Source organism: Pinus tabuliformis, chromosome 3_1 (assembly GCF_031772625.1).
Source record: "Pinus tabuliformis cultivar Carrire ecotype Pingquan chromosome 3_1, CPIR1, whole genome shotgun sequence".
Classification (NCBI taxonomy): domain Eukaryota; kingdom Viridiplantae; phylum Streptophyta; class Pinopsida; order Pinales; family Pinaceae; genus Pinus; species Pinus tabuliformis.
Genome location: NC_142301.1, coordinates 95,521,996 through 95,549,632, shown reverse-complemented (window position 1 = coordinate 95,549,632; position 27,637 = coordinate 95,521,996).

Genomic DNA, 27,637 nt, shown 5'->3' with positions numbered 1-27,637 from the left:
ACGATGGAAGAATTGTGACTATCGATCAATTGTCATTCGTTAGTCCCCTGATGCCTCTTGCGCAGTTGTCGTCCCCTCCTAGTTTTTATCCACCAGTTGTATCTACCCCATCGGAGATCAACTACGTGGCCACCTACCCCGTGCCTGTATCCAGTGATGACACCGTCGTGCATAGTGTCCTGGGGGCATTAGGTCCTGACTTCCAAGATGTGGTCCTTTCACCAGGAGTAACACTCTTGGAAGCACTGACTTCCTGTTCATTATGAGGAAGTCTGGTCGGAGCATAGTTCGCTTCCCTATGTCAAGCTCCCTAAAAAATGAAATTAGGTCTAGTCGGAGCATAGTTCCTTTCCTGTGTCAAGCTCCTTAAAAAATGAAACTGGATCAGTTTCGAGGATAGTTCTGATCTTGTGTCGACCTCGTTAAAAAACGAAACAAGGAGTCGAGCATAGTTCCTGATCTTGTGTCAAGCTCACTAAAAAATGAAACAAGGGTTACGAGGATAGTTCTTTTACTGTGTCAACCTCATTAAAAAATGAAACAACCCCTTTTCCCAATTGAGTCTTTGATTAAGATCTCGTAAAATACAAGTCGAGTCTTTCATCGATCTCGAGAGTGAACCTTCATTCCATCCACTTTGTTGAATGCAATGAAGCTTGGGGGGCATGTACCTCGATTTGCATTATTATGTTGGGGGCATGCGAACTTATAACAAGCATAGTTTTTCGTTTCAAGCTTGTGTAAACATGAAACCGAATCCAAGCAGAGTTCTCCATGGTTCAAGCTTGTGTAAAAATGAACCCATACCCGATTTACATCTCGTGATTGCCATTTTTATCCGCTGAATTCTGTAAGATGAGCCTTGGTTGTTTTCATTCCATTGCTACCATCTCTTTGGCCGATCATATGCTCTCACTTGGTTGTTTATCCTTTCCTGAGGAACCGCAGCAATGAGTGGTTTTGTTAGCCAGCCTCTTGACCATTACATGTTTTGAGCAGTTCCACCATTGCCGGAACCAGTTGCTACCCTTTATACCACTCGTTCCTCTAGGACGAGTCGCCTTTAAGCTCTTTTCTGACTCGTAAAATATGAAAAGATTGCCGAGCATTTTTTCCCTTTTTGACTCGTTAAAGAGAATAAAAATGGACGTCGTTTTATGCTCTTTTCCGACATAAATCAAGAAAATATTGCCGGGTTCCCTCTCGACTCGTTAAAAGGAATGAGGGGCGGTCGCCTTTAAAGCTCTTTTTTCGACCGTTTAACTTAAAAAGATTGCCACGTGTTTGTCGTTTCGCACTCGCTATCGACCCCAAAACGACGTACTTCCGACCGCTTTTTTACTCTTTCGGGTCGAAGTTACTATTTACGAAAAGTACTCCTCGATCGTAATGGTCAGGCGGTTCTTTCGAGCATTGTTTTATACTTTTTCGGGCTCGAGAGACACAACTTTATGAAAAAGGACCCCCCTGGAGTTTTCTTTTCCGCTGTATTTTCAGACTCTCTAAACAAGAAAAGACGCCGAGTTTTCCTTTGTCAGACTCGTTAAAACTTGATGACATCGGGCATTGTCGAAATGACGTTCTTCAAGCATATGCTATCCCCATCAAGCTTGTCATTCAAAAAAAATAATCGGGGTACCTGCCAGAAATGGTGGGGGAAATGGAACTGTAATAATTATCGTGTCGGCAGTATGTCACTCTTGAACATGGCACTGGTCTGCGTTCGTGTCGGGTGGGGATTTCTCATCTTGCTTCACACTAGTCTCCGTGGGTGCGGGTTACCCTATTTTGACCTCTCATCTGCTCATTGCCTTGTCACCATGACCTCTGCTCATTTGATGTCAGATACTGCCAAATCCACCGTCGTGCCGCCGATATGTTCAAGAGAAGTTGACCTCCGCAAACTTACCACCTCCCTCTGATATCTCACACAAATCATTTGACCTCTGTCTCATGTCGATGATGTGGGAAACATTATGGCCCGCCTTCGATCAAGGTCACTTCCTGTCGACGTCAGCTCATTATCCAGGAAGGTGACTTAGAGACTCCCTTCAGGTGCCTTGGAGCCTGCATGCCTCAATGGCAGGTTCTTCGTGTTCGACGCGGGGTTTTCATCATTGACCTCCGATCGAATGATTCTGCGGGTGTTCGACACCAGCTCATTGATTCACACGCCGCGGATTGTACCTATGAGTACCTTGAGGACCATTGTCATTATTGGTGGTACCTCTCACGTCTTTTAACAGCTTTCATTATTGGCTGGTAATCAGACGATGTTCATGCATGTTCGACTTCAGCTTATGTATTCACATGCTTGGACTTGTACTTTGTTCGGGTTGGGATGGAGTGCAAGACCCTGGTTTTTGTCTATTAGGAACTAGGCTGCGATTTTGTGGATTATTATTGCATGACTCATTGATGGATGGCTGCGACCATACCTTCTTATCATCATGGTCTCTTTAGCTGGGTGGCTGCGTCCATACCACAGACCTTCTTCGTATGTCTTTTGGATGGCTGCGCCCATGCCTAGACTACATGTAATTGAGATATCTGTTGTACATACGTGCAGGTCCTTCCTGGTGGTGTTCCAGTTCAGCAGTTTTATAAAACATTTCAACCCTCCCACTCTCTCGGGCTTCATGCTTTAGGGGGCATCTGTTACGCAGTAATTTGTCACTGTCTCCTTGTCAGTCTCCCTACTATGTCATGAATTCAAATCAATCATGCTCATGCTCTCTAATCTGACCAAATGACCCACTTTGCCAAAGTTTTTGCTATCAGCGCGACTTTTGGCCAAATAACCGCGCTGATGGGCGCTCCATAACAGACCAAATGCGCTGTCAGCACGGAAGCACACGTGTTTTCCGCGCTGATCAAATTTCATGAGCCAGCGCATTTTTCATTCATATCTGATCGCGCTGACATGACCTTCTTTGTTATTCAGCTGCGATGTCAGTGCTCCAGTGCAGTTATGGACCCGCGCTGATCCAGTTTGGGCGAGTTTGTTCTAACAGCCGGCCTTCCAGATGACTATAGACCTGGTTGTTGGCCTTGTAAATGTCGCCCTCCCTTCTATGGCATGTCTGTTCGTCATTTGAAACCACCTTCCTTGGAGATAAGCTCATCCTCCCACCATTCATGGAGACTCCTTCTCCTATTTAAACCTCTACCATTGCCATGAGCAGCTAGTTTTTGGATAGTTCTTAGTTTGGATTGTGTGGAGTTTATAGTGCTCAGATTGCTGCAACTATAGTTAGTTGGTGTGATAAGTGTGGAAGTGATAGATAGCTTAAGGAAGGTAGTGTTGTGTTGCTTGTGTGAGAGAGAGAGTTTCTTGTCTTGGGAGATCCATTGCTAAGGGTGAAAGCTTAAGAGACTTGCTGGCTGGACCCTCTTGAGAAGGATATCGACGTCAGAACATTTGGTTGTACTCTTCTATGTTATTGATTAATAATAGATGACTACTGTTATGGTTCCATTCTCGTTTGTCTCTGTAATGGTTAATGTGAATTACATCCTTTCTGACTGATGTATAGTTTCTTTTATTAGATTTCACGCTTGTGTTTGTCTTTCTCTTCGTGTATGTAGGTATCTATTAGCGGAGATCGCGGAGGATCGTGACCGGCCAGAGCGAAGGAGCGAGAGCGGCGTCTCTTCATCAAACAATAGCGTTGGAATCCAAGTAGGTGTTCTTTACCTACCTTTTAATTGCAATTAGGAACTTGCATAGTAGCATTGACTGATTGTTGCTAGACCCATTCTGGGCTAGTAGGGATCGCCTCTATCCGTAGAGGGGATTTGCCTCTCCAACAATTAGTCTACCTCTTGATTTCATCGTTATGTACCTCGATTTGCATTATTATGCTGGGGGCATGCGAACTTATAACAAGCATAGTTTTTCGTTTCAAGCTTGTGTAAACATGAAACCGAATCCAAGCAGAGTTCTCCATGGTTCAAGCTTGTGTAAAAATGAACCCATACCCGATTTACATCTCGTGATTGCCATTTTTATCCGCTGAATTCTGCAAGATGAGCCTTGGTTGTTTTCATTCCATTGCTACCATCTCTTTGGCCGATCATATGCTCTCACTTGGTTGTTTATCCTTTCCTGAGGAACCGCAGCGATGAGTGGTTTTGTTAGCCAGCCTCTTGACCATTACATGTTTTGAGCAGTTCCACCATTGCCGGAACTAGTTGCTACCCTTTATACCACTCGTTCCTCTAGGACGAGTCGCCTTTAAGCTCTTTTCTGACTCGTAAAATATGAAAAGATTGCCGAGTATTTTTTCCCTTTTTAACTCGTTAAAGAGAATAAAAATGTACGTCGTCTTTATGCTCTTTTTCGACATAAATCAAGAAAATATTGCCGGGTTCCCTCTCGACTCGTTAAAAGGAACGAGGGGCAGTCGCTTTTAAAGCTCTTTTTTCGACCGTTTAACTTAAAAAGATTTCCGCGTGTTTGTCGTTTCGCACTCGCTATCGACCCCAAAACGACGTACTTCCGACCGCTTTTTTACTCTTTCGGGTCGAAGTTACTATTTACGAAAAGTACTCCTCGATCGTAATGGTCGAGCGGTTCTTTCGAGCATTGTTTTATACTTTTTCAGGCTCGAGAGACACAACTTTACGAAAAAGGACCCCCCTGGAGTTTTCTTTTCCGCTGTCTTTTCAGACTCTCTAAACAAGAAAAGACGCTGAGTTTTCCTTTGTCAGACTCGTTAAAACTTGATGACATCAGGCATTGTCGAAATGACGTTCTTCAAGCATATGCTATCCCCGTCAAGCTTGTCATTCAAAAAAAATAATCGGGGTACCTGCCAGAAATGGTGGGGGAAATGGAACTGTAATAATTGTCGTGTCGGCAGTATGTCGCTCTTGAACATGGCACTAGTCTGTGTTCGTGTCGGGTGGGGATTTCTCATCTTGCTTCACACTGGTCTCCGTGGGTGCGGGTTACCCTATTTTGACCTCTCATTTTCTCATTGCCTTGTCACCATGACCTCTGCTCATTTGATGTCAGATACTGCCAAATCCGCTGTCGTGCCACCGATATGTTCAAGAGAAGTTGACCTCTGCAAACTTACCACCTCCCTCTGATATCTCACACAAATCATTTTACCTCTGTCTCGTGTCGATGATGTGGGAAACATTATGGCCCGCCTTCGATCAAGGTCACTTCCTGTCGACGTTAGCTCATTATCCAGGAAGGTGACTTAGAGACTCCCTTCAGGTGCCTTGGAGCCTGCATGCCTCAATGGCAGGTTCTTCGTGTTCGACGCGGGGTTTTCATCATTGACCTCCGATCGAATGATTCTGCGGGTGTTCGACACCAGCTCATTGATTCACACGCCACGGATTGTACCTATGAGTACCTTGAGGACCATTGTCATTATTGGTGGTACCTCTCGTGTCTGTTAACAGCTTTCATTATTGGCTGGTAATCAGACGATGTTCATGCATGTTCAACTTCAGCTTATGTATTCACATTCTTGGACTTGTACTTTGTTCGGGTTGGGATGGAGCGCAAGACCCTGGTTTTTGTCTATTAGGAACCAGGCTGCAATTTTGTGGATTATTATTGCATGACTCATTGATGGATGGCTGCACCCATACCTGAGTTTTTGGGATGGCTGCGACCATACCTTCTTATCATCATGGTCTCTTCAGCTGGGTGGCTGCGTCCATACCACAGACCTTCTTCGTATGTCTTTTGGATGGCTGCGCCCATGCCTAGACTACATGTAATTGAGATATCAGTTGTACATACGTGCAGGTCCTTCCTGGTGGTGTTCCAGTTCAGCAGTTTTATAAAGCATTTCACCCCTCCCACTCTCTCGGGCTTCATGCTTTAGGGGGCATCTGTTACGCAGTAATTTGTCACTGTCTCCTTGTCAGTCTCCCTACTATGTCATGAATTCAAATCAATCATGCTCATGCTCTCTAATCTGGCCAAATGACCCACTTTGCCAAAGTTTTTGCTATCAACGCAACTTTTGGCCAAATAACCGCGCTGATGGGCGCTCCATAACAGACCAAATGCGCTGTCAGCGTGGAAGCACACGTGTTTTCCGCACTGATCAAATTTCATGAGCCAGCGCATTTGTTATTCATATCTGATCGCGCTAACATGACCTTCTTTGTTATTCAGCTGCGATGTCCGCGCTCCAGTGCAGTTATGGACCCGCATTGATCCAGTTTGGGCGAGTTTGTTCTAACAGCCGGCCTTCCAGATGACTCTAGACCTGGTTGTTGGCCTTGTAAATGTCGCCCTCCCTTCTATGGCATGTCTATTCATCATTTGAAACCACCTTCCTTGGAGATAAGCTCATCCTCCCACCATTCATGGAGACTCCTTCTCCTATTTAAACCTCTACCATTGCCATGAGCAGCTAGTTTTTGGATAGTTCTTAGTTTGGATTGTGTGGAGTTTATAGTGCTCAGATTGCTGCTACTATAGGTAGTTGGTGTGATAAGTGTGGAAGTGATAGATAGCTTAAGGAAGGTGGTGTTGTGTTGCTTGTGTGAGAGAGAGAGTTTCTTGTCTTGGGAGATCCATTGCTAAGGGTGAATGCTTAAGAGACTTGCTGGCTGGACCCTCTTGAGAAGGATATCGACGTCAGAACATTTGGTTGTACTCTTCTCTGTTATTGATTAATAATAGATGACTATTGTTATGGTTCCATTCTCATTTGTCTCTGTAATGGTTAATGTGAATTACATCCTTTCTGACTGATGTATAGTTGCTTTTATTAGATTTCACGCTTGTGTTTGTCTTTCTCTTCGTGTATGCAGGTATCTATTCATGGAGATCACGGAGGATCGTGACCGGCCAGAGCGAAGGAGCGAGAGCGGCGTCTCTTCATCAAACAATAGCGTTGGAATCCAAGTAGGTGTTCTTTGCCTACCTTTTAATAGCAATTAGGAACTTGCATAGTAGCATTGACTGATTGTTGCTAGACCCATTCTGGGCTAGTAGGGATCGCCTCTATCCGTAGAGGGGATTTGCCTCTCCAACACTTAGTCTACCTCTTGATTTCATCGTTCTCCAGAATAGATCATCGATAGATCAGTCCATTGGGTAGCGATGCACTCAGGGTCAAATCAATGGAGTGGTTAACATGAAAGTGTAGAGGTACGCCTGTAGGTGAGGCAAAAATGTCCTTGTACTCCTCCACGACCATATCCATTTGTTGTTGTTGTGCGAAGGATCTTTGTTTGGAAGTTGTGACCACGATCTTCTACTTACCCCAAGGGCGAATCGTAAGGAAAACAAATTTCTTGGCTTGTGAAATGGTCTTAATGTATTGCTTTGTAGAGATCAAAGACATGCCCGTAAGTGGGGCTAACTTCAGTATCCTATACAACTTATTTCTGAAAGTAATAATCACAGAGCAAGGTCTAGACTCATATATAGTATGTCACTTCCACAAGTATGGTTTTCCTAATAATACATCACAAACTTTAGTAGGAGCAACATCAAAAAGTACCTCATCCATGAAGGTCTTGATGTTGTAGGGAAGGTGACACTATTGGTTGATGCAGAGATCTCGTTGTTGGTGAAGCCACCTGATGGTGTACGACTGTCAATGCGCTATAGTCGGTAAACCTAGCTGCTTCATGACCTATGCTGAAATGAGGTTCTTTTGGCTCCCATTATCGATAATGTTCTGTGTTAGGTGTAGTAATTAAGGGTATTTCAAGCACCTATTTCCCTATTTTTGACCATTTCCCTTCACCGAATCCATCAATCCCTAGGCACAATGTAACTCTCCCTCGTCAAAAAGAAATCTTTTTCTCTGACATATTAATTATGCCATTTTCTATTAAGTATAGAAAGAAACAATGTCTTTTTGGAATGACTAACCATGGAAATTGTGGAAGAGATCTTTTCGATGTTTTTCTTTCAGGTGTTGTTGTAATTACTAAATAAGATGGGCAAATAGTTGTTGTTTTTACATGTTGTTACACCCCGAAGATTGTTGTTACACCGTGAAGGTTTTTGTTACATCACAAGTTGTTGTTACATCGTGAAGGTTGTTGTGACATCACGAGTTGTTGTTACACGTGACGTTGTGGCTACACTGCAAAATGTTAAAGACTATGGCCGCTATTTTAGAGATAATTGTAAAGACCATGAGATGTAACACTATGTGGAACATTGAAAATATATGAGTAGTTATAGCTACAAAAAGTGGCGTAACAATAATATGTGTTTAATTGAGATTGGTTGTAAAAACTTCTATTTTATTTCGTTTCTATTAAATCGATCAGTATGAGAATCGTGAGATTCTCATGATTGATTTGTTCCATAACTTTGGGGTTCTTTAAGACTTTATAAAAAGGCTCAGTCCTATGAGAAGGGGATGGAGACATTTGGAACAATATCTATATTTTGATCTTATACCTTTCAGCTATTTTAATACAACAAGTACTTGGTGATGATTCTGCAACTCCTGTGTTGAATATTTAAGTAGTTTTGCTCCTTTCCTACACCCTACTAGGGAGGAAGGTCCCTCCTCTTTAGAAGGGATCACAATATTAGTAGTATATTTATTTTCTTAGATGTTGATGTGAATTTATTATTTTCGTTGAATATGTTGTGGAACAGACACACTTTTTTTCTTCAGATTTATGGTAGTTGTTTCATATTATTGCTGCACTCTAGTTAATAATATATGGCTCACCTATATATTTTTTGAAGCTTATGAAGTGTGAATTTATTCTTTGCTGAATGAGTTTCATTTCTGTAGTGTGTTCGTTAATTTCTGCAAGTGTGAGTTTCATTTCTGCAAGAACGTTCAAAATTTTGCAACTGTGTTCAACGACATTTCTTGTATTTCCTAGTTGTTCATGTATTGGCATAGACAATGCAGACTCCTTTGAAATAAAAGACCTACCTTAGTTGATAATTAATGGTTGTGATTCAGTTGTTTTAAAGAGTGATAAAATAGCACAAATATTTTGGTGCCTTTGCGGGGAAGGTAGTTGGTGATACATTCAACCAATGATCTTGCTTGAATTGTATTTTGATACAGTGTTTCTAATTTCACAAGTGTTGTATGGTAAAACAAGAGGTAAGAACCTACACATCACTCTAACATACCTCAGCGAGCTCAACACTTTGATAATTAGGACACTTAGGGTGTGTAAATTTTTTATATTTGCTTTTAGAGTGCCTTCAGTTTTGCGGTAAGATGAGAGGTAAGAACTAGTGCATCACTCAAACATACCAGAGCTGGCTCACCACTATAGTAATCGAGACACTTAGGGTGTGAGATAAATATGCATAACTTACATGTGTAGGATGTATGAGTAAATAAGAAACAAAACATAGGAACTCTAATAAATCAACAGGAAAAATAGGTCATAAAAGGAACAAGAAAAATACGAATCTAGGAAGAAAAATATTTATTCAAGAATTGATCTCAAAAGTAGAGAGAGAGAGTATCCAACTTCGCATAGGGATGCAAGAAAAATAGGTCTGAAATTTTTTTTTACCCCCATATCAAATCAGGAGTATCTGGTTCCTATGTTTTAGGACCCCACCTTCCTCAAACTAGCCTACAAACTCCCAAATTTGTAGATTCAACTCAAGAACAGTAGGGAGAGCCTAGTGGCTAGGATTTTGGATTAGAAGGAGAAGAGGAAACAAGTTGGAGGCACCAAGAACTAGAATTGTAAGAACATTCTTTTACTTATCAATACCCAAATTCAAGCATTCTAGTAAAACAACCAACCCCAAAACAACCTTAACAATCATTAAATAAATCTTTATCCACAAAACATTTGTATGAACAATATTTGGGAGGGTATTGACCAAAGAATCAGGAGAATCAAGAGAAACCAAAATTAGAGACAATAAAAACAATAACAATGATAGGACAGATGCCACTATTACCACTTTTAAATTTCCAATAAGTGATATAAGAGGCAAATCTCCTATGAAAAATATTCCTCTATCATCCCTTCCACCATTTCAAGGATTGAATGTAGAAGATCCTGATACTTTTCTATTTTAATTTGATGTTCTGTGTAGGGGCTATGACTACACTTCACATGCTCAAAAGCTAAAACTATTCCCTACCTCTTTGAAAACACTAATATGGTTATGGGACTTGGTTCTGCTACTATCTGGACATGGGAATGTTGGCATTATGACACAAGTTTGGCACTATGGCATAGGTGTTGTCCTTGATGGCAACGTTCTCAGGTGGCAGATCACAGTTTAGGCAATCAGAATGGAGGAAAATAAGGTATACGCAGGTTCCTCTCAGCAAAGTCACGTATACACACGCTATCACCAATCCAAAGGCGTGTATGCGTATGCACACACTTTCATGCAAAGAAAAGCGCATACATGTGGAAAAAGGTATATTTGGTCCATGGTAATTAGTCCAACATATTTGAACCTATGGTTTTGGTCGAACCCAGGTATTGGGTCCATGGTATTGGTTCTTAGTGGTTTTGGACCATGGTTTGAGTAAGGTCTAGTCTATAAAATGGCAAGGAGATCATTTGGCAAGTGTATCGATTTAAGAATTGAATATCTTAAGAAGAGGAAGATCTGGAACACTGGTGATTGGTTATGGTGCATTGCTGGATTTGAATCAAGGAGGAACCTGAACACTAAAAAATGGATAAGTTCTATTGATGGGTCAAATCTCAAAGCTTGAATAGTAGTATCTTTGTGTGATTGTGATCTATTGTATTTGACACATGAATTGATCTATGAATTTGAAATTCTGGGTATAATTAATGCTTGAATACTTGTAAATGGAAATCTGTCTTTCATAGATCTGTATGCAGGTTTGGCGCAGTGAAGGCACATATACACGCAGGTTCAGTAAGTGACAGAAGCGTATACGCTGGTTGTCAGTGATACAAATGCGTATGTACGCATGTTTCAGCATAGCGAAGTAGCGTATGTTTCATGAAATATGCTTTAGCTGCTTCTATTTATTGCTGCAGTGTTCCGGGTTCAGAATTGGTGTCTGGTTACTGTTACCCTTTTCCTAGCTACAACATTCTGAGAAGTGTTTGATTGATTATATATTGGGTTGTACAAAGGAGATTGATTGTTGCAGATATAATTGATGTTTGATTGATGTTATTCATGGATCCAATCTGAAAATTGATGAAACGTGGTCCTTGGAAGAAAGAGAAGGTTGAAGCCTTCTGCAGGTAACAGCCTGCGTACTAGTACCACTACTAGTACAAGAGCTAGAGGGGGTTGTAGCTCCCTTCCAGGAGAAACTGGAGAATGGGAGAGGCTTGTAGCCCTCTACAGGTTGTAGCCTGTGTACTAGTAAAGGACTGCACTAGAACAGAATCATTGTAAAAAGAAGTTTCTAATTGAAAGAAGATAGAGACATATTGCAGCAGGTGGTTTTCACCCACATTGGGTTTCCATCTTATATCTTGTGTTCTTGTGTGTGATTTCCTGCACTATTTTTCTATTCCTGGTTGATGTCTATATGGTTCTGACACACTGATTTAAGATTAACTGCTAAAGAATAATTAAATTTCAAGTATGTGAGTTATATGCTATTTTCCTTAACTGAAGTTGCGTATATATGTTGGTTTCTCTAAATAAAGTAGCATATACAAATCAGTGGTTGAATTGAAAAAAAAAATTGATACAGGGTACACATTTGCATCAGCAACTCCTACAGATTCGGCTAGTAAGAAGCAGTATGAAACAAATGCAAAGGCTATCAATACTCTATTAGGGAGTCTATCTCAAACAAAATTTGTCAAGGTTCTGTAGCTCAAAATCACAAAAGAAATATGGGACAAGATCGTTCTGAGCTATGAAGGAGATGAACAGGTAAAACAAGCAAAACTTCAAACTCTCAGAATTCAGTATGAAAATATCAAAATGCACAATGATGAAAGTGTGGCTAACTATTTCCTACGTTTAGATGAGATTGTTAATTGTATGAAAAACTTGGGTGAAGAAATAAAAGAGGTTGTTTTGGTTGAAAAGGTTCTAAGATCTTTGTCTTCTAAGTTTGAATCAAAAGTTTCTGCAATAGAAGAAAAACAGAATCTACAGAGCCTTACCATGTCACAGCTGCACGAAATTCTAACTGCTTACGAAATGAGGAAATGAGGACCATCAGACAGGAGAGAAGCTGCATTCAAGGCTTCAGGCAAAGGAGATTACTATGAATCAAGACATATGTCAGAAGAAGAGGAAGAATCAAATTTTGTCAAGAACCTTCAACGGGGAACTAGAAGATTCAGAGGTAAGCTGCCTTTCAAATGTTTTGCTTGTGGAAGAGTCGGTCATTATGCTACTAAATGTCCTCATCAGGATAAAATAGACAAAGGTAAGGAACCTATTAGATGGAACAGAAAACATAATGTAAATAAGAAGAGCTATTACACGCATGAAGATAGTGATGGATTATCAAATAGTGATGAAGATGAGCAAGGTAATGATAATAGACTTTTGATGGCTTTTGAAGATGATGATTTCTTGGATGCTATAAATGAAGAAGGTCTTTATGAAGAAATTTCTAAACTTAAAGTTTGTTTGGAGGAAAAGAATATGATTATTGATACTCTGCAATTCCAACTGGCTGAAAGGGAAAAACATCATGAAAAATTAGAATGTGAAATTGTGGGACTTAGAAAAGAGATTGAGAAAAAAAAAGCTCTTAATCTTATATTTGTTAAAGGATCTGAAACTTTGGATGAGATTATCAAAGTGCAGCATTCTCCACTAATCAAGACAGGTCTGGGATATAATGAAGAAGCATATCAAGCACAGAAGCCATCCACCTCCAAAAGTTATCTTGATGCAGCAAGGAGAAGTGAGCTAAGGCCTAATGGAGATCACCAGGTAAATCAGGGACAATTTACCTCAAGAATGAACAAAGACTACTAGGTAAATCGGGGGCAATCTACTTTAAGGATGAACAGAAGCTACAACCAGCCATAGGTAAAACCTTCTCAATTTGCCTCAAGAATGGATGTCAATAGAAACTACAATAATTTGGTTGGTAGATTTGATAATCGCAAGAGTTTCTTCAATGACCAATGTTTCTCTTATCATAACTTTGGTCACAAAGCAGCTCAATGTGTTGCCTATAAGACAATCATGACTAGAGAAGCTAAAAAAAAGGAGTATGATAGGAATCATGAAAAGAACCTACAATAACTTCTCTGCTCTTGAAAATGAAATAGAATGTTCTATTTGCAACAACTTCAGTCATGTAGAGTCTGAATGTAGGAGTGGGTTCTAGCAAACAACTCAGAACTAGCAAGCTTCATTGAACACCAAAACATGGAGAAAGAAAGAACCACAACCAGAAAGTTGTGGGATAGCCTTATATGCAGAAGGACAGGAAAATCAATGGTACATCGATAGTGGATGTTCAAAACATATGATAGGTGATAAAGAAAAACTTCAATCATATAGTGCCTTAGAAAAGGAAAAGAAGGTTTCATTTGGAAATGACACCCCTGCGTTCATAAAAGGTAAAGGTATTGTTCAGTTGAAATAAAAGATCAAAGCTAGAAATGTTATGTATGTTGATGGCTTAAAGCATAATCTATTGAGTGTCAGTCAGATGTGCGATCAAGGAACTGAGGTAATATTTCGATCAAATGGATGTAGTGTTTGTGATCTTGATATAGGAAGAACAGTGATCAAAGGCATAAGGACTCCAAATAATTTATACATATTCAAAGAAGGACAACATCAATGCTATCTAAGAAAGAATGATGAACACTAGCTATGGCACAGAAGATTGGGGCATCTTAGCTTCTCTCAGATAAGGAAAGCATGCAAATATCAGGCGGTTCGTGATCTTCCTGACATCAGAATTCCAGACAGTACAATATGAAAATCATGTCAGTTTGGTAAGAAAACTAGAACTAATTTTCCTGAGAAGGAAGGATCGGCTAGTAGGCCACTTGAACTTGTCCATACTGATATATGTGGTCCAACTAGGAAAAGGTCACCTCAAGCTGAAGAGTACTTCATATTTCTCATTGGCGACATTTCAAGAATGTGTTGGATAGGACTCATGAAGTATAAAGATGAAGCTTTCGAAAAGTTCAAATCATTCAAAGCCTTGGTTGAAAACGAATCAGATCACAGAATCAAATGCCTCAGATCTGATCGAGGAGGAGAATTAACCTCAGATGAATTTTTCGATTTTTGTGAAGAACATGGCATAAGAAGGGAATTTTCTGCTGCAAGGACACCTCGACAAAATGGAGTAGTGGAAAGGATGAACAAAACGGTTCAACAAATGGCTCAAGTGCTATGCTCGATGAATCTGGAACTCCCACAACCTTCTGGGGTGAAGCCGCATTTGCTGCACTAACTATTCGTAACAAGAAAAATGTCTGGGTAAACGACACTCAGACTCCTCATGAACTTTGGTATGGTAAGACTCCCATGGTAAAATAATTCAAAATTTTTGGAAGCAAATGCTACATTAAAAGGACTGATGAAAATCTTGGCAAGTTTGAACCTAGAGTAGATGAAGGCATTCTCCTTGGTTACTCTCCTCATAGCAAAGCATATAAGTGTTAAAATAAACGACTTGGAAAAATTATTGAAAGTAATAATGTAGTGATTGATGAAGAAGGAAATACCTCTAGGCAGGAAAGATCTGAAGTTTTCGAAGATGATGAGGACTATCCCTCAACTTCAAATCAGATCCATGATGAAGAAGAAACCCATGAGGCACCAAAAGAACAAATAAGAATAGAAGAAAAGAGTCCATCCAGATACGTTCAGAAGAATAATGAAAAATCTCAAATTTTGGGGAAAAGAGAGGTAGATATACAAAAAAGAAGAACAATTGCAGAAGCTTCAAGCTATTTGGCATTGCTCTCCTCCACTGAACCACAAAATGTAAGAGAGGCATGCAAAGATGAACGCTAGGTCAAGGCAACGGATGAAGAACTTAAGCAAATTGAAAAGAATAACACTTGGGAGTTGGTTCCTAGAGCTAAAGATAAGAATGTCATAGGGACAAAATGGATATTCAAAAACAAGTTGAATGAAAATGGGGAAGTTATTAGAAGCAAAGCCAGACTTGTTTGTAAAGGGTATGCTCAACAAGAATGAATCGAATTTGAAGAAACTTTTGTTCCTGTTGCTAGACTTGAGGCCATCAGAATGTTCCTTGCTCTCTCTAGTTTTCAGCAATTCAAAGTATTTCAAATGGATGTAAAATCTGCTTTTCTAAATGGAGACTTGGATGCATAAGTGTATATTGACCAACCATATGGGTTTATCCTTGGAAATGATCCAAAGCTTGTATGTAGACTCAAAAAGGTTCTCTATGGCCTTAAACAAGCTCCAAGGGTTTGGTATTATCGCTTGGATAAATACCTCTGTCAATAAGGTTTTATAAAAGGATCAACTGATAGCAATCTTTATATAAAAATTGACAATGATAAGTTGCTAATACTTGTTGTGTATGTTGATGATATCATCTTTGGTAGCAATGAAGAAGACATGAGTCAAAATTTTGCCTTAGTAATGCAGAAAGAGTTTGAAATGTCTATGCTTGGTGAGCTCACATATTTTCTTGGTTTACAAGTCCAACAAAACAAAGATGGCATCTTTCTATCACAAACCAAGTATCTCAAGCAGATCTTCAAGAAATATGGGATGGAGGATTCTAAACCAGTATGTACCCCTATGGTGGTAGGATGCAGCCTCAGCGCAAATGACGAATTGGCAGCAGTACATAAACCAACCTATAGATCCATGATTGATAGTCTACTCTATCTAACAGGTACCTGACCAGACATTATGCATGCAGTGGGAATAGTTGGAAGGTTTCAGGCAAATCCAAAGGAAACACATCTTTAGGCAGTCAAGAGAATTTTCAAGTATCTTCAAGGAACTCAAAACTATGGCTTATGGTATCCTAGAGATACAGATCTCACACTTCATGCATATATAGATGTGGATTGCACAGGAAGCGTGGATGATAGAAAAAGCACTAGTGGTGGTGCATTCTTCATGGGTCCTAGATTGGTATCTTGGTTCAGCAAGAAACAAAGTTCCATTTCATTATCTACAACTGAAGCAAAATATGTAGCCGCTGCATCTTGTTGCACACAACTCCTTTGGATGATGCAAACATTTCAAGATCTTCAAATCACTTGTATACCACCTATTTCCATTTTTTATGATAATACAAGTTCAATAAGCATTTCAACAAATCTAGTCATGCATTCAAAGACTAAGCACATACCTATCAAGTATCATTTTCTCTGGGAACAAGTGCTTGAACAAAAGGTCAAGTTCGAATATGTTCCATCTAAGGAACAAGTCGTTGATATACTCACCAAACCACTACCCAGGGAGACATTTGAATACCTCAGACAGAAGCTGGGGGTAGTTGATGCATCATCTTGCTATTGAATCTTGTCTGTTTTCCAGAGATTAATGGTTGTACATGAGTTGCAGGTGGATAATCCGCGTACATACGCCGAATTCTATCGATACAGTTGCGTATATGCTAGTTTGCAGAAAAGCAGTGGGCCAGACTCAAGATGAAAAGAATTTGATATGGGTCTGACAGAGACCATCTGGCATAGGTTTAGGGGGATCATATATATTCTTCTAATAATGAATTGACTGGCATTACATTAGAAACTCTTGGTTCGTATACACAAGCTGTTTTTGGTTTCAGGTGATTTAGGTGCAGAAGGGGAACATGGTTGCTGATCTGAATAATGATGTTGCTGATATTTGTTATTGAACATATTCTTGCAGACCTTGCCTACAGTCAGGGGGAGTTTGGACAACACAACAGAACAATAACTCAGGGGGAGCATAACCCTTTTCCCTTGACGTCAAAGGGGGAGAATGACTTTGAAGTTGGAAGGTTGCCATCAAGTCCAAAGGGGGAGATTGTTGGCATTATGACACAAGTTTGGCACTATGGCACAGGTGTTGTCCTTGATGGCAACGTTCTCAGGTGGCAGATCACAGTTCAGGCAATCAGAATGGAAGAAAATAAGGTATACGCAGGTTCCTCTCAGCAAAGTCGCGTATACATGTGGTATCACCAATCCAAAAGTGCGTATGCGTATGCACGCACTTTCATGCAAAGAAAAGCGCGTACATGTGGAAAAAGGTATATTTGGTCCATGGTATTTAGTTCGACATATTTGAACCTATGGTTTTGGTCAAACCCAGGTATTGGGTCCATGGTATTCGTTCTTAGTGGTTTTGGACCATGGTTTGAGTAAGGTCTAGTCTATAAAATGGCAAGGAGATCATTTGGCAAGTGTATCGATTTAAGAATTGAATATCTTAAGAAGAGGAAGATCTGGAACAATGGTGATTAGTTATGGTGCATTGCTGGATTTGAATCAAGGAGGAACCTGAACACAACAAAATGGATAAGTTCTATTGATGGTCAAATCTCAAAGCTTGAATAGTAGTATTTTTGTGTGATTGTGATCTATTGTATTTGACGCATGAATTGATCTATGAATTTGAAATTCTGGGTATAATTAATTCTTGAATACTTGTAAAGGGAAATCTATCTTTCATAGGTCTGTACGCAGGTTCGGCGCAGCAAAGGAACGTATACACGCAGGTTCAGTAAGTGATAGAAGCGTATACGCTAGTTGTCAGTGATACAGATGTGTATGTACGCAGGTTTCAGCATAGCGAAGTAGCGTATGTTTCATGAAATATGCTTTAGCTGCTTCTGTTTATTGCTGCAGTGTTTTGGGTTCAGAATTGGTGTCTAGTTACTGTTACCCTTTTCCTGGTTACAGTATTCTGAGAAGTGTTTGATTGATTATATATTGGGTTGTACAAAGAAGATTGATTGTTGCAAATATAATTGATGTTTGATTGATGTTATTTCATGGATCCAGTCTGAAAATTGATGAAATGTGGTCCCTAGAAGAAAGAGAAGGTTGAAGCTTTCTGTAGGTAGCAGCCTGCGTACTAGTACCACTGCGTACTAGTAATTCCAGGAGAAACTGGAGAACGAGAGAGGGTTGTAGCCCTCTGTAGGTTGTAGCCTATGTACTGGCAAAGGACTGCACCAGTACAGAATCATTGTAAAGGAAGTTTCTAATTGAAAGAAGATAGAGACATATTGCAGCAGGTGGTTTTCACCCACATTGGGTTTCCACCTTATATCTTGTGTTCTTGTGTGTGACTGTCTGCACTATTTTTCTGTTCCTGGTTGATGTCTATATGGTTCTGACACACTGATTTAAGATTAACTCCTAAAGAATAATTAAATTTCAAGTCTGTGAGTTATACGTTGTTTTCCTTAACTGGAGTTGTGTATATACGCTGGTTTCTCTAACTAAAGTAGAGTATACAAATCTGTGGTTGAATTGAAAAAAAAATTGAATTGATAATACTGATCCACCCCCCCTCTTAGTATTATTTCCAACAGGGAAGACATGAAGACTATGTTTCTGTCGAAATACTAGGACTACTGCCAGACTAGAGATTTGAGAGAGGATATATTTAGAATGAAACAGAAGGAAGAATAAAACTTGGAAGATTATGTGGAACGATTCCATTATAATCTATAGAGATCCAAACATAGCGATATGGATTCAGAAATTTTGAAAATAATATTTATACGAGGAATGAGAGATGACTGCCTCAAAATGTTGAACCTATTGGGAAAAGGAGATATATCTCAGGATCCATTTGATGAGATAATAAAACTCTGCTTAAGGTGTTCGAGAGGATCATCACAGGGGAGAAGCATGGCACGAGATGCCTTTGTTAGAATACATAAATCTACAAATGGAGGTGTGACGAGAGCCGAGATAAGAAACCTATTCGAAAATCTTAAGACTGATCTTCTTAGTACCTTATCTGCCCAACTGAAAACAACACAAGTGAAAAAGTCACAGGATGAAGTTGATAAAGCTTTGGCTATGTTCTACCTAAAATGTAAAGAGAAACATTCCTTGAAGGAATGTAGAGTTAACAACATCATCTTGTGCAATATCTATGATCTAGAACATTCTACAAGCTACTATCCAGAGCTTCCAAACCGAAAGAAATGCTCAAGGAATCAAGTGAAGAAGTTCATTCCAACTACTTTATTGAGTCTAGGAAGCCTTGGTAGCCACGAAAACCAAGTATGTCTCAAGCTTTTTGTTTTAATCTGTGGAATAATGTATATAATGCTCAACAATTTCCATGGTAGTATTCTACTCCTCCTCTAGCTCAATTTCCTTCACCATGGAACCAATGGTGTCCTTATCCACCTTTTAGTATCCTCCATATCAACCTTATTCTTGTTCTCATAATTGGAGGGGAAACTCTTTAGGTCCAGTGCCTCGTCCACTACCAGTACAACAACAATTGCAACTGCCACCTCTCTCGTCATTTGTTGCTACTCCTCCCATATGAACCCAATTACCTGTATAGTCTAGCCCTAACCCAAATAATAAGGCAGCCTAGAATATAGAAGCCCCCACTTCTTTCCAGACTTACTACATTACTCCTGTTGGATGTAATGAAATCCACCTTCGATCAGGAAAAGTAGTAAATCCAAAAACCTCCCTTGTTATTACTAAAGAGGAATGTGAATCACCTAGGGATGATATTGTGGACCTTGATGAGGTTGTTACACCTGTAACAATCGATTCGAATAAAAATGATACACCTATAATAGTCAATCTAGTTGTTATGGTAACTAAGGATCCCCCATATCCATAAAGACTAGCTGAAACTGGGATGATTCCACAACCCGAATCTGATTTTCTCAAGGAGTTAAAAAATTTGCACATAAGGATTCCCTTACTACAAGCCATTAAGGATGTCCCCATTTATGTGAAAACAATAAGAGACCTATGTGTCAAGAAACCTGGAAGGAAGCCAAAATACCATGTTACCATCTACATGATGTAAAAACTTTCAGAACTGATGACTGGTCAACCTCCTTTGACTAAATATAATGATCTAAGGAATCCTACAGTAATTGTTTCTATTGATGAGAATCCCATTCCGAATACATTAATTGATTTAGTGGAAACAATCAATGTAGACTAAGGAATTTTTCACCACTTTAGGATTACATGGGCTAATACAAACACCTACAGTGCTAGAACTGGCATAAAAGTCATGTGTTAAACTTGAAGGAATGGTGGAGGACATAGTGATCACAATGGACTCTTGGAGGTATCCAACAGACTTTATTATTTTAAAAATCAAATCAAACTTAGGGGCACATCCCCTGATGTTAGGACAACCTTGGTTGGCCACTGCAGATGCATTCTTAGGTTTTAGGTATGGCTATATGACAATTTTAGATGGACAAGCCACAAAGAACCTCAACCTTTACTCCCCTGCAAAATCAAGTAAGGATTTGGAAAATCCCTTATGGGATGAATTTGAACCTGAATCAGATTATTCCCTGCCACTCCTCATTCTTGAAAAAACCCAGTATTTTAAAAATGAAACAAAGGATGATATTATCAATGGCTTTATCATTAATTACCTTGTTGTTACTTCTATTGATGATTTAGGGGTGGAAGATACCATGGAATATTTAAGTCAAGAGCATCTAAAAACTGCTCGTAATCTCAAAGGAAGCCTCGTGGAATTAGAGCTAGGAAAACATTTAAATATTGATCCTAACCTGACTCCTAAGCAGAAAAAGATGTTTTTACAACTATTACAGAAAGATGAGAGACATTTGCATGGGATTACATAGAAATGAAAGGCATTCACCCTAATCTATGCACCCACCACATATAATTGAAAGGAGATTAAACTCCAGTTATGCAACCACAATGGCATATGAACCAAGCACTTAAGGAAGTAGTCAAAGAAAAATTGCAAAAAATTCTAAATGCCGACTTCATTTATACCATTTCCGACAGCCAATGGGCATCTCCACTTGTTATTATTCCTAAAAGGAATGCTAAGTGGAGGATCTGTGTGGATTATAGAGAACTTAACAAATCCAATCAAAATAACCATTTCCCTTTACCATTCATAGATCAAGTCCTTAACACCTTATTTGGAAAGAAATTATTTTCATTCCTGGATGGGTTTAGTGGCTATAATCAAATATAGATTTCTCTAGAGGATCAAGATAAAACCACCTCTAATTGCCTTTGGGGGACTTTTGCATACAAAGTTCTCCCTTTTGGACTGTGTAATGCACCAACAATCTTCTAAAGGGCAATATTGGGAATATTTGCAGATTTGCTAAATCACTGTTTGGAAGTATTCATGGATGATTTTACACCTTATGGTGATGATTTCGAACTAAGATTGGCCAATCTTGAAAAAGTATTAGAATATTGTGAGAAAACTCATCCTTCATTAAGCACTGAAACATGTCACATGATTATGAATGAAGGAATTGTTCTCGGGTATTATATCTCTGTTGAGGGAATAAATGTAGACCCTACTAAGATAGAAATAATTGTGAAAATTCCAACTCCCAAAACACAAAAAGAAGTACATAATTTTTTGGGACATGTAGGGTATTATAGAAGATTTATAGAATTTTTTTCAAAGATTGCATCCCCATTATTTTATCTGGTTACTAAATATGTGGAATTTGACTGGACAGGAAATGTGAACAAGCCTTTGTAGAGTTAAAGAATTGTGTATCGGCAACTCCTATTTTGCGAGGACCAAATTGGGATCTTCCTTTCCATATAGAAACTAATGCATCTGATACTGCTATAGGATTTGTGCTAGGTCAACTTGAAGACAAAAAGCCATATTCCATCTACTACATCAGCAAGAACCTGACTTCAACATAATTAAATTACACCATTACATATAAAGTGTTTCTTGTGGTAGTACATGCTATTAATAAATTTGGGCACTACATCACAGGTTACCAAATATTTGTGCACATTGACCACTTCGCTATTCATTTCTTAATGAATAAATCTGTCACAATGGTAGGGTTACACATTGGTCGCTGAAGTTACAAGATTTTGATATAACAATCATAGATAAACCTAGAAAAGATAATGTAGTGGATGGTTTTATTTCTAGGTTGATTTTTGATGACGATTGCATGCTCATTGAGGATTCTTTCCCAGATGAATATCTTTTTGCTATTTCAACTTACTCACCATGGTATGTAGACATAGCTAATTATATTATTGCAAGGATATTTCCACAACATCCATCCTCAAGAGAAAGGAAGAGGATTGTTCAATAGAGTGCAATATATTCTTGGGTAGAGGGGTACCTTTATTACACATGGTTAGATCAACATATCAGGCTTTGTGTGAGAGATGATGATATTTTTGATATCCTCAAAGCCTTACATGAGGAACCATATGGAGGGAACTTTACTGACAAAAGGATAGGGCATAAGGTGCTTTCAACTGGATATTATTGGCCTACCATATTCCAAGATTCAAAGAAATTTGTAAATGGATGTGACAGTTGTCAGAGAATGAGTCAACCACTCTGGTTAGATGAAATGTGTACAACCTCAAGTAGTTTTGGAACCATTTGAGAAGTGGGCTCTAGACTTTGTAGGACCAACTAATCCTTGATCTCAATAGAATTCCTACATTCTAGTCTATATAGACTCTTTCACAAAATGGGTTGAAGTGAAGGCATTAACTAGGGAAACTAAGTAGGTTGTTTCAGAGTTTTTGATTGAAAAAAATTTTGTTCGCTTTGGATTACCTCGAGAAATAGTGACAGACAGAGGAGCACAATTCACATCTCATTTGATCCAGACATTAGTTGAGAAATATAAGATCTATCACAGGATTACTTCACCATATCATCCACACAAAAATGGTCAAGTAGAAAGCATCAATAAAGTTATTGAGTGAATTCTCACTAAGATTGTAGCTAGCCACGAGAAGAACTGGGCTGAAGAACTTACAAAAGCACTATGGGAATATCAAACTACATTGATAAATACTACTTGATTTTTAGTAAATGAATTGGTATATTTTAAAATCGCACTTTTCCCATTGAGTTCAAAGTAAAAACACCCATAACAACATTGCAAGTGAACCTGGATTTGACTACGGCTTAGAAACATCGGTTAAATCAACTAAATGAACTTGATGAGAAGAGAGTGGTTTCCATTCAACAAACATATATCATCCAACAACATAGGGCTAACTGTCACGACAATATTATATAAAAGAAGGTGTTTCAGAAAGAGGATTGGGCTCTGCACCAAGTGGCTAGGTCCTTATGAGGTAGATACAATATTTGACTATGGGACTGTGAAATTAGTTACCATAGATAATGCCAAGGTGCCATTGTTTTCCAATGGGAATCATCTTTGGTTATATTAAAAACCTACCTCGAAGGATTCATTTGTTAATATTGTCACAAGATCTGATCTCCAAGTTGTGCAAGCAAGGGAAAAATTCTCTTGTGTTGTCAAATTTTTAAAAATTCAATAAGTGTAGCAGTTGAAAACCAACTTTTGTTGGCACTTGATACACCACTATCTATATATATATATTGTATCATTTTTAGTAATCCCTTCGAGAGCATAATACTCTCCAATATATGTATTTTTTTGAATAAATTTTTTGCTATAAATATTTAGCCTTTACAAGGAAATCCATTTCTTTCTACATTTGTAGTAGCCAATCTGGTGGGAGATGATTATAGCAGGGAGCCGATTACAATTTTCTGGCTCAATAAAATCATTACAAGCTTTTTATGAGCAATCACTTCATCAAGTGTGAATTGTACCTAAGCTAGATTCCCATACCTTTGGATTAATAATGAAATGATAACCCACATTGCATGATCTTCTGACTTGACACCCTTGCCTACTACCTTGATATCCACCCAAATGAGGCTTCACATCCTCATTGCATAGATTTCTCAAGAATTGTGACAGTGAGCAGATGGAAGCATAGTAAGGGTTAGTAGTAATAGTGCAGGATGGGTGGAGCAATAGTAAGACATGAGCAAAGTTCCACAAAGCCGTTAGATAATTTCCTAGAAGCTTGTCAAATATTTAGAGAAGTAGGGTGGTTTGAATTTTTTGAGTGACTAAGAGGGTCAGATGAAAGATTTTATTTGGAATATGCCCAAAGTGTGAGCATAAACCAAACAAAGGTTAGAGGTTTAAAGCTAGAGGTTACACAGGAAGTAGTTTCTCAAGTGACAGTGCCTCAAAATAAGGGCAATTGATGGTTCAATCGGAAAATCAATGACCCCTTCCTCAAGACTGAATTTTTGCAAGGAGAGGATAAATTGGTTAATAATGGAAGGGGAATTGACTGCCTTTCCCTTCCACAACCATGGAATTATGTTGCTTTGTTTATCATCAAATACATTACATGTGAGGGGCATGCAATGATATTTCTTAATTATCAATTTTCATTGCTGAATCATCTTTGACATATGCAATTGATCAATCTTCCTTACTTCCTGTTGGAGAACTTGAAGCATATGGTGGCCACTATAAAGGTTGCCTCACACTCAGAAAACTATATCACTAGACATGGACTTATAAAGCTAATCATATTTGTTGGCTTGATAAGCCCTGACCCAGGTTCGACGTTAATTAGCCAAGAAAATCCCTACACTACTGGCCCTTTCGGCATCAATCTACGAAGTGCGGACTGAAGTCTCACCCAAAGCAGTATGGGGGGATGAAGGAACCAAGTTTCTACACCCTGAGATGGTTGTGATGTTGGTTTTATACCTTCAACTCTTTCCTCGCACAGGTCAATAAGCCTTTTAGGGATTATCAATATATTCTCCTTATTCGTCCTCTGAACCTCCGTGAAGGTCTACGACAGTCCTTCGCACAACCTTAACAGGTGGTTTAGGCACTTACGCGCCTCTACTATATAATTACCCAAATTATCTTAAGTGTTGGCCAACTTTAACATGCATTTATGATTATCTTCGCATAAACATATATCTCTACTTGCGGTCATATAACACAGGGAAATATATAGATTCATGCATCAGAATAATAATAAAACATAAACCTAGTGTTCAACATAACATAATCGCATGCAATTAACATAAGTAAAATACACAGGTAATTCCAGAATACTCCTCTTTATTATTGATTCAAATCTCCAGTACAGACTCTAACTACCCTGCGCACATAGCTGTAGGGGTCCGCACACTCATCTGTGGACTTCTACCCTAATCCTCTGCACACTCAGCTACGAAGCCTCTTCCTACGCTAAGACTCTTTGCTCTTAGCTTCACAGACCCAACAATGACTCCAACTTATCCACTACTAAACTCTTATTGACTACTGAACTGCCTTAGACTCTTCTAAGACTCCCTTTTTATACAATCCCATGGTCCGTGGACCATGGGTAGATCTCTAAAGCCAACATGAATTATACAAAAGAAGGGTGGAAAACCCTTAGTAACTATTTACATCTTCGCACTCCGCTACCACAAAATGCAGAGACATTACATTATTTCCTACAAAATTTGGGCTTTTAACCCGAAAATTGACCCCAGGGGACCCGTTCCCAATAGGCTCCCAGCAAAAATATGGTGACTCACCCTCAAGTCACTCTAGAGGCATGGAGGTATTGTTGTGAAGACCTCCCAGCTCCACTTGTACCACTACAACTTCGGCGGTGCACTGTGTTACCGCCTGCTTCATCTGCTAGACCAGTTGCTTCGTCACTGGCGATGTGCCATCTACCTATACCTTCTATTGAGTTTCCTATAGACTATCCAATTTTCCTTCCATGGTGGTCGTGAGCACATATGCTTCGTCTAGTCAAGGTTTCAATTGAGCCTTCAATAATGCTTCCCTGTGATGTGTTGTGTCCACCTGCTCTTTCAACACCTTTTCTTCCTGAAGCTTCACTAGCCTTTAGGTAATGGCAACGATGCACAACATCACTTTAACCTCATCATATCACTTTTGTAGCTCACATGCCTTTGTTTCTAGTCTCTACACATTGGGATCCTCCTGTAAGCTGGTGACTACTTCGAACGATTGCACAAAGAGCGAAGTGCAATCCTTTATTGCACTATATATTGCTGCAATGACATCCTTAACATCTACCTTGCATTTCTCTATGACTTTTGGTGGAGTCGAAGGCTGGGCCTTCAACTCAAGTTCTGCAATATTAAGGTTCAATTCAAACTGAACCTTTGCCAACTCTATTCTCGCTTCACGCACTCCAGCAACAAGCTTCCAAATTCTCACATCCATCGGCTTATCTTTGGGAATGTACAGTTCTGGGATAGACCTACATGCCTCAGCCACTACCTTCATCATGCACTAATTCTTATCTGTGATGGCCTTAAAGAGATCAATAACGTAGTTCTTCTATGTAGCCATCTGAGCGTTTTTCACCCTCTTCTCACTCATAACGTGTAGCACGCACTTTTCACGGGCCTGATGTTCCACGATCACACCATCCTGCAAAGTGTGAAGGGCTTCACATGGAAGCACAACCAAATTGAATTCAACCCCCTTGAGGGCACTGATAGTGGTCTTGTTAACTTATCCTTCTATAGTCAGCACTCCGTCTGGAAGCGCTATTGTGTGAGGATCCAGTGTGTGCACCATCCCTGCTACTTCAATGGTGCTAAGCGCCAAACTAGTTGACATCGTGCTGTTCCATCCCACACTGGTCTGTACCTGTGATGCCTAGATCTGTAGCTCACACAGACCCATCTGAATGGTGCCCAAGGACTATTTCTACTGCTACTCGAACCATTTGTTGGCTTACCATTTTTTGGCTTGATGGGCCTTGACCCAGGTTCAACGTTAATTAGCTAAGCAAATCCCTACATTACTGGCCCTTTCAGCATCAATCTATGGAGCACAGACTGAAGTATCACCCGAAGTAGTATGGGGGGATGTAGGAAGAAAGTTTCCACACCCTGAGATGGTTGTGATGCTGGTTTTATACCTTTAACGCTTTCCTCACGTAGGTCGATAAGCCTTTTAGGGCTTATCGATATATTCTCCTTATTTGTCCTCTGAACCTCCGCAAAGGTCTATGACAATCCTTCACGGAACCTTAACATGTGGTTCAGGCACTTACGCGCCTCTACTATATAATTACCCGATTTATCTTAAGTGTTGGCCAACTTTAACATACATTTATGATTATCTTTGCGTAAACGTATATCTGCATTTGCAGTCATATAACACAGGGAAATATATATATTCGTGCATCAAAATAACAATAAAAAATAAACCTAGTGTTCAACATAACATAATCGCATGTAATTAACATAATTAAAATACGTAGGTATTTTCCAAAATACTCCTCTTTATTACTGATTCAAATCTCTAGTAGAAACCCTGAGTACCTTGTGCACATAGCAGCAGGGGTCCATGCACTCAGTTGTAGACTTCTACCCTAGGCCTCTGTGCACTCAGCTGCGGAGCCCCTTCCCATGCTAAGACTCTTCGCTCTTAGCTTCACAGACCTAACACCTCCAACTTATCCAATACTAAACTCTTATTGACTACTAAACTACCTTAGAATCTTCTAGGACTCCCTTTTTATACAATCCCATGGTCCGTGGACCATGGGTAGATATCTAAAGCTGACATGACTTATACAAAAGAAGGGCGGAAAATGATTAGTAACTCTTTACATCTTCGTGTTCCATGGCCACAAAATGCTGAGACTTTACATTCTTTCCTACCCCAGGGGACTCCCTCCCAACAATATTGGATGCCTTAGA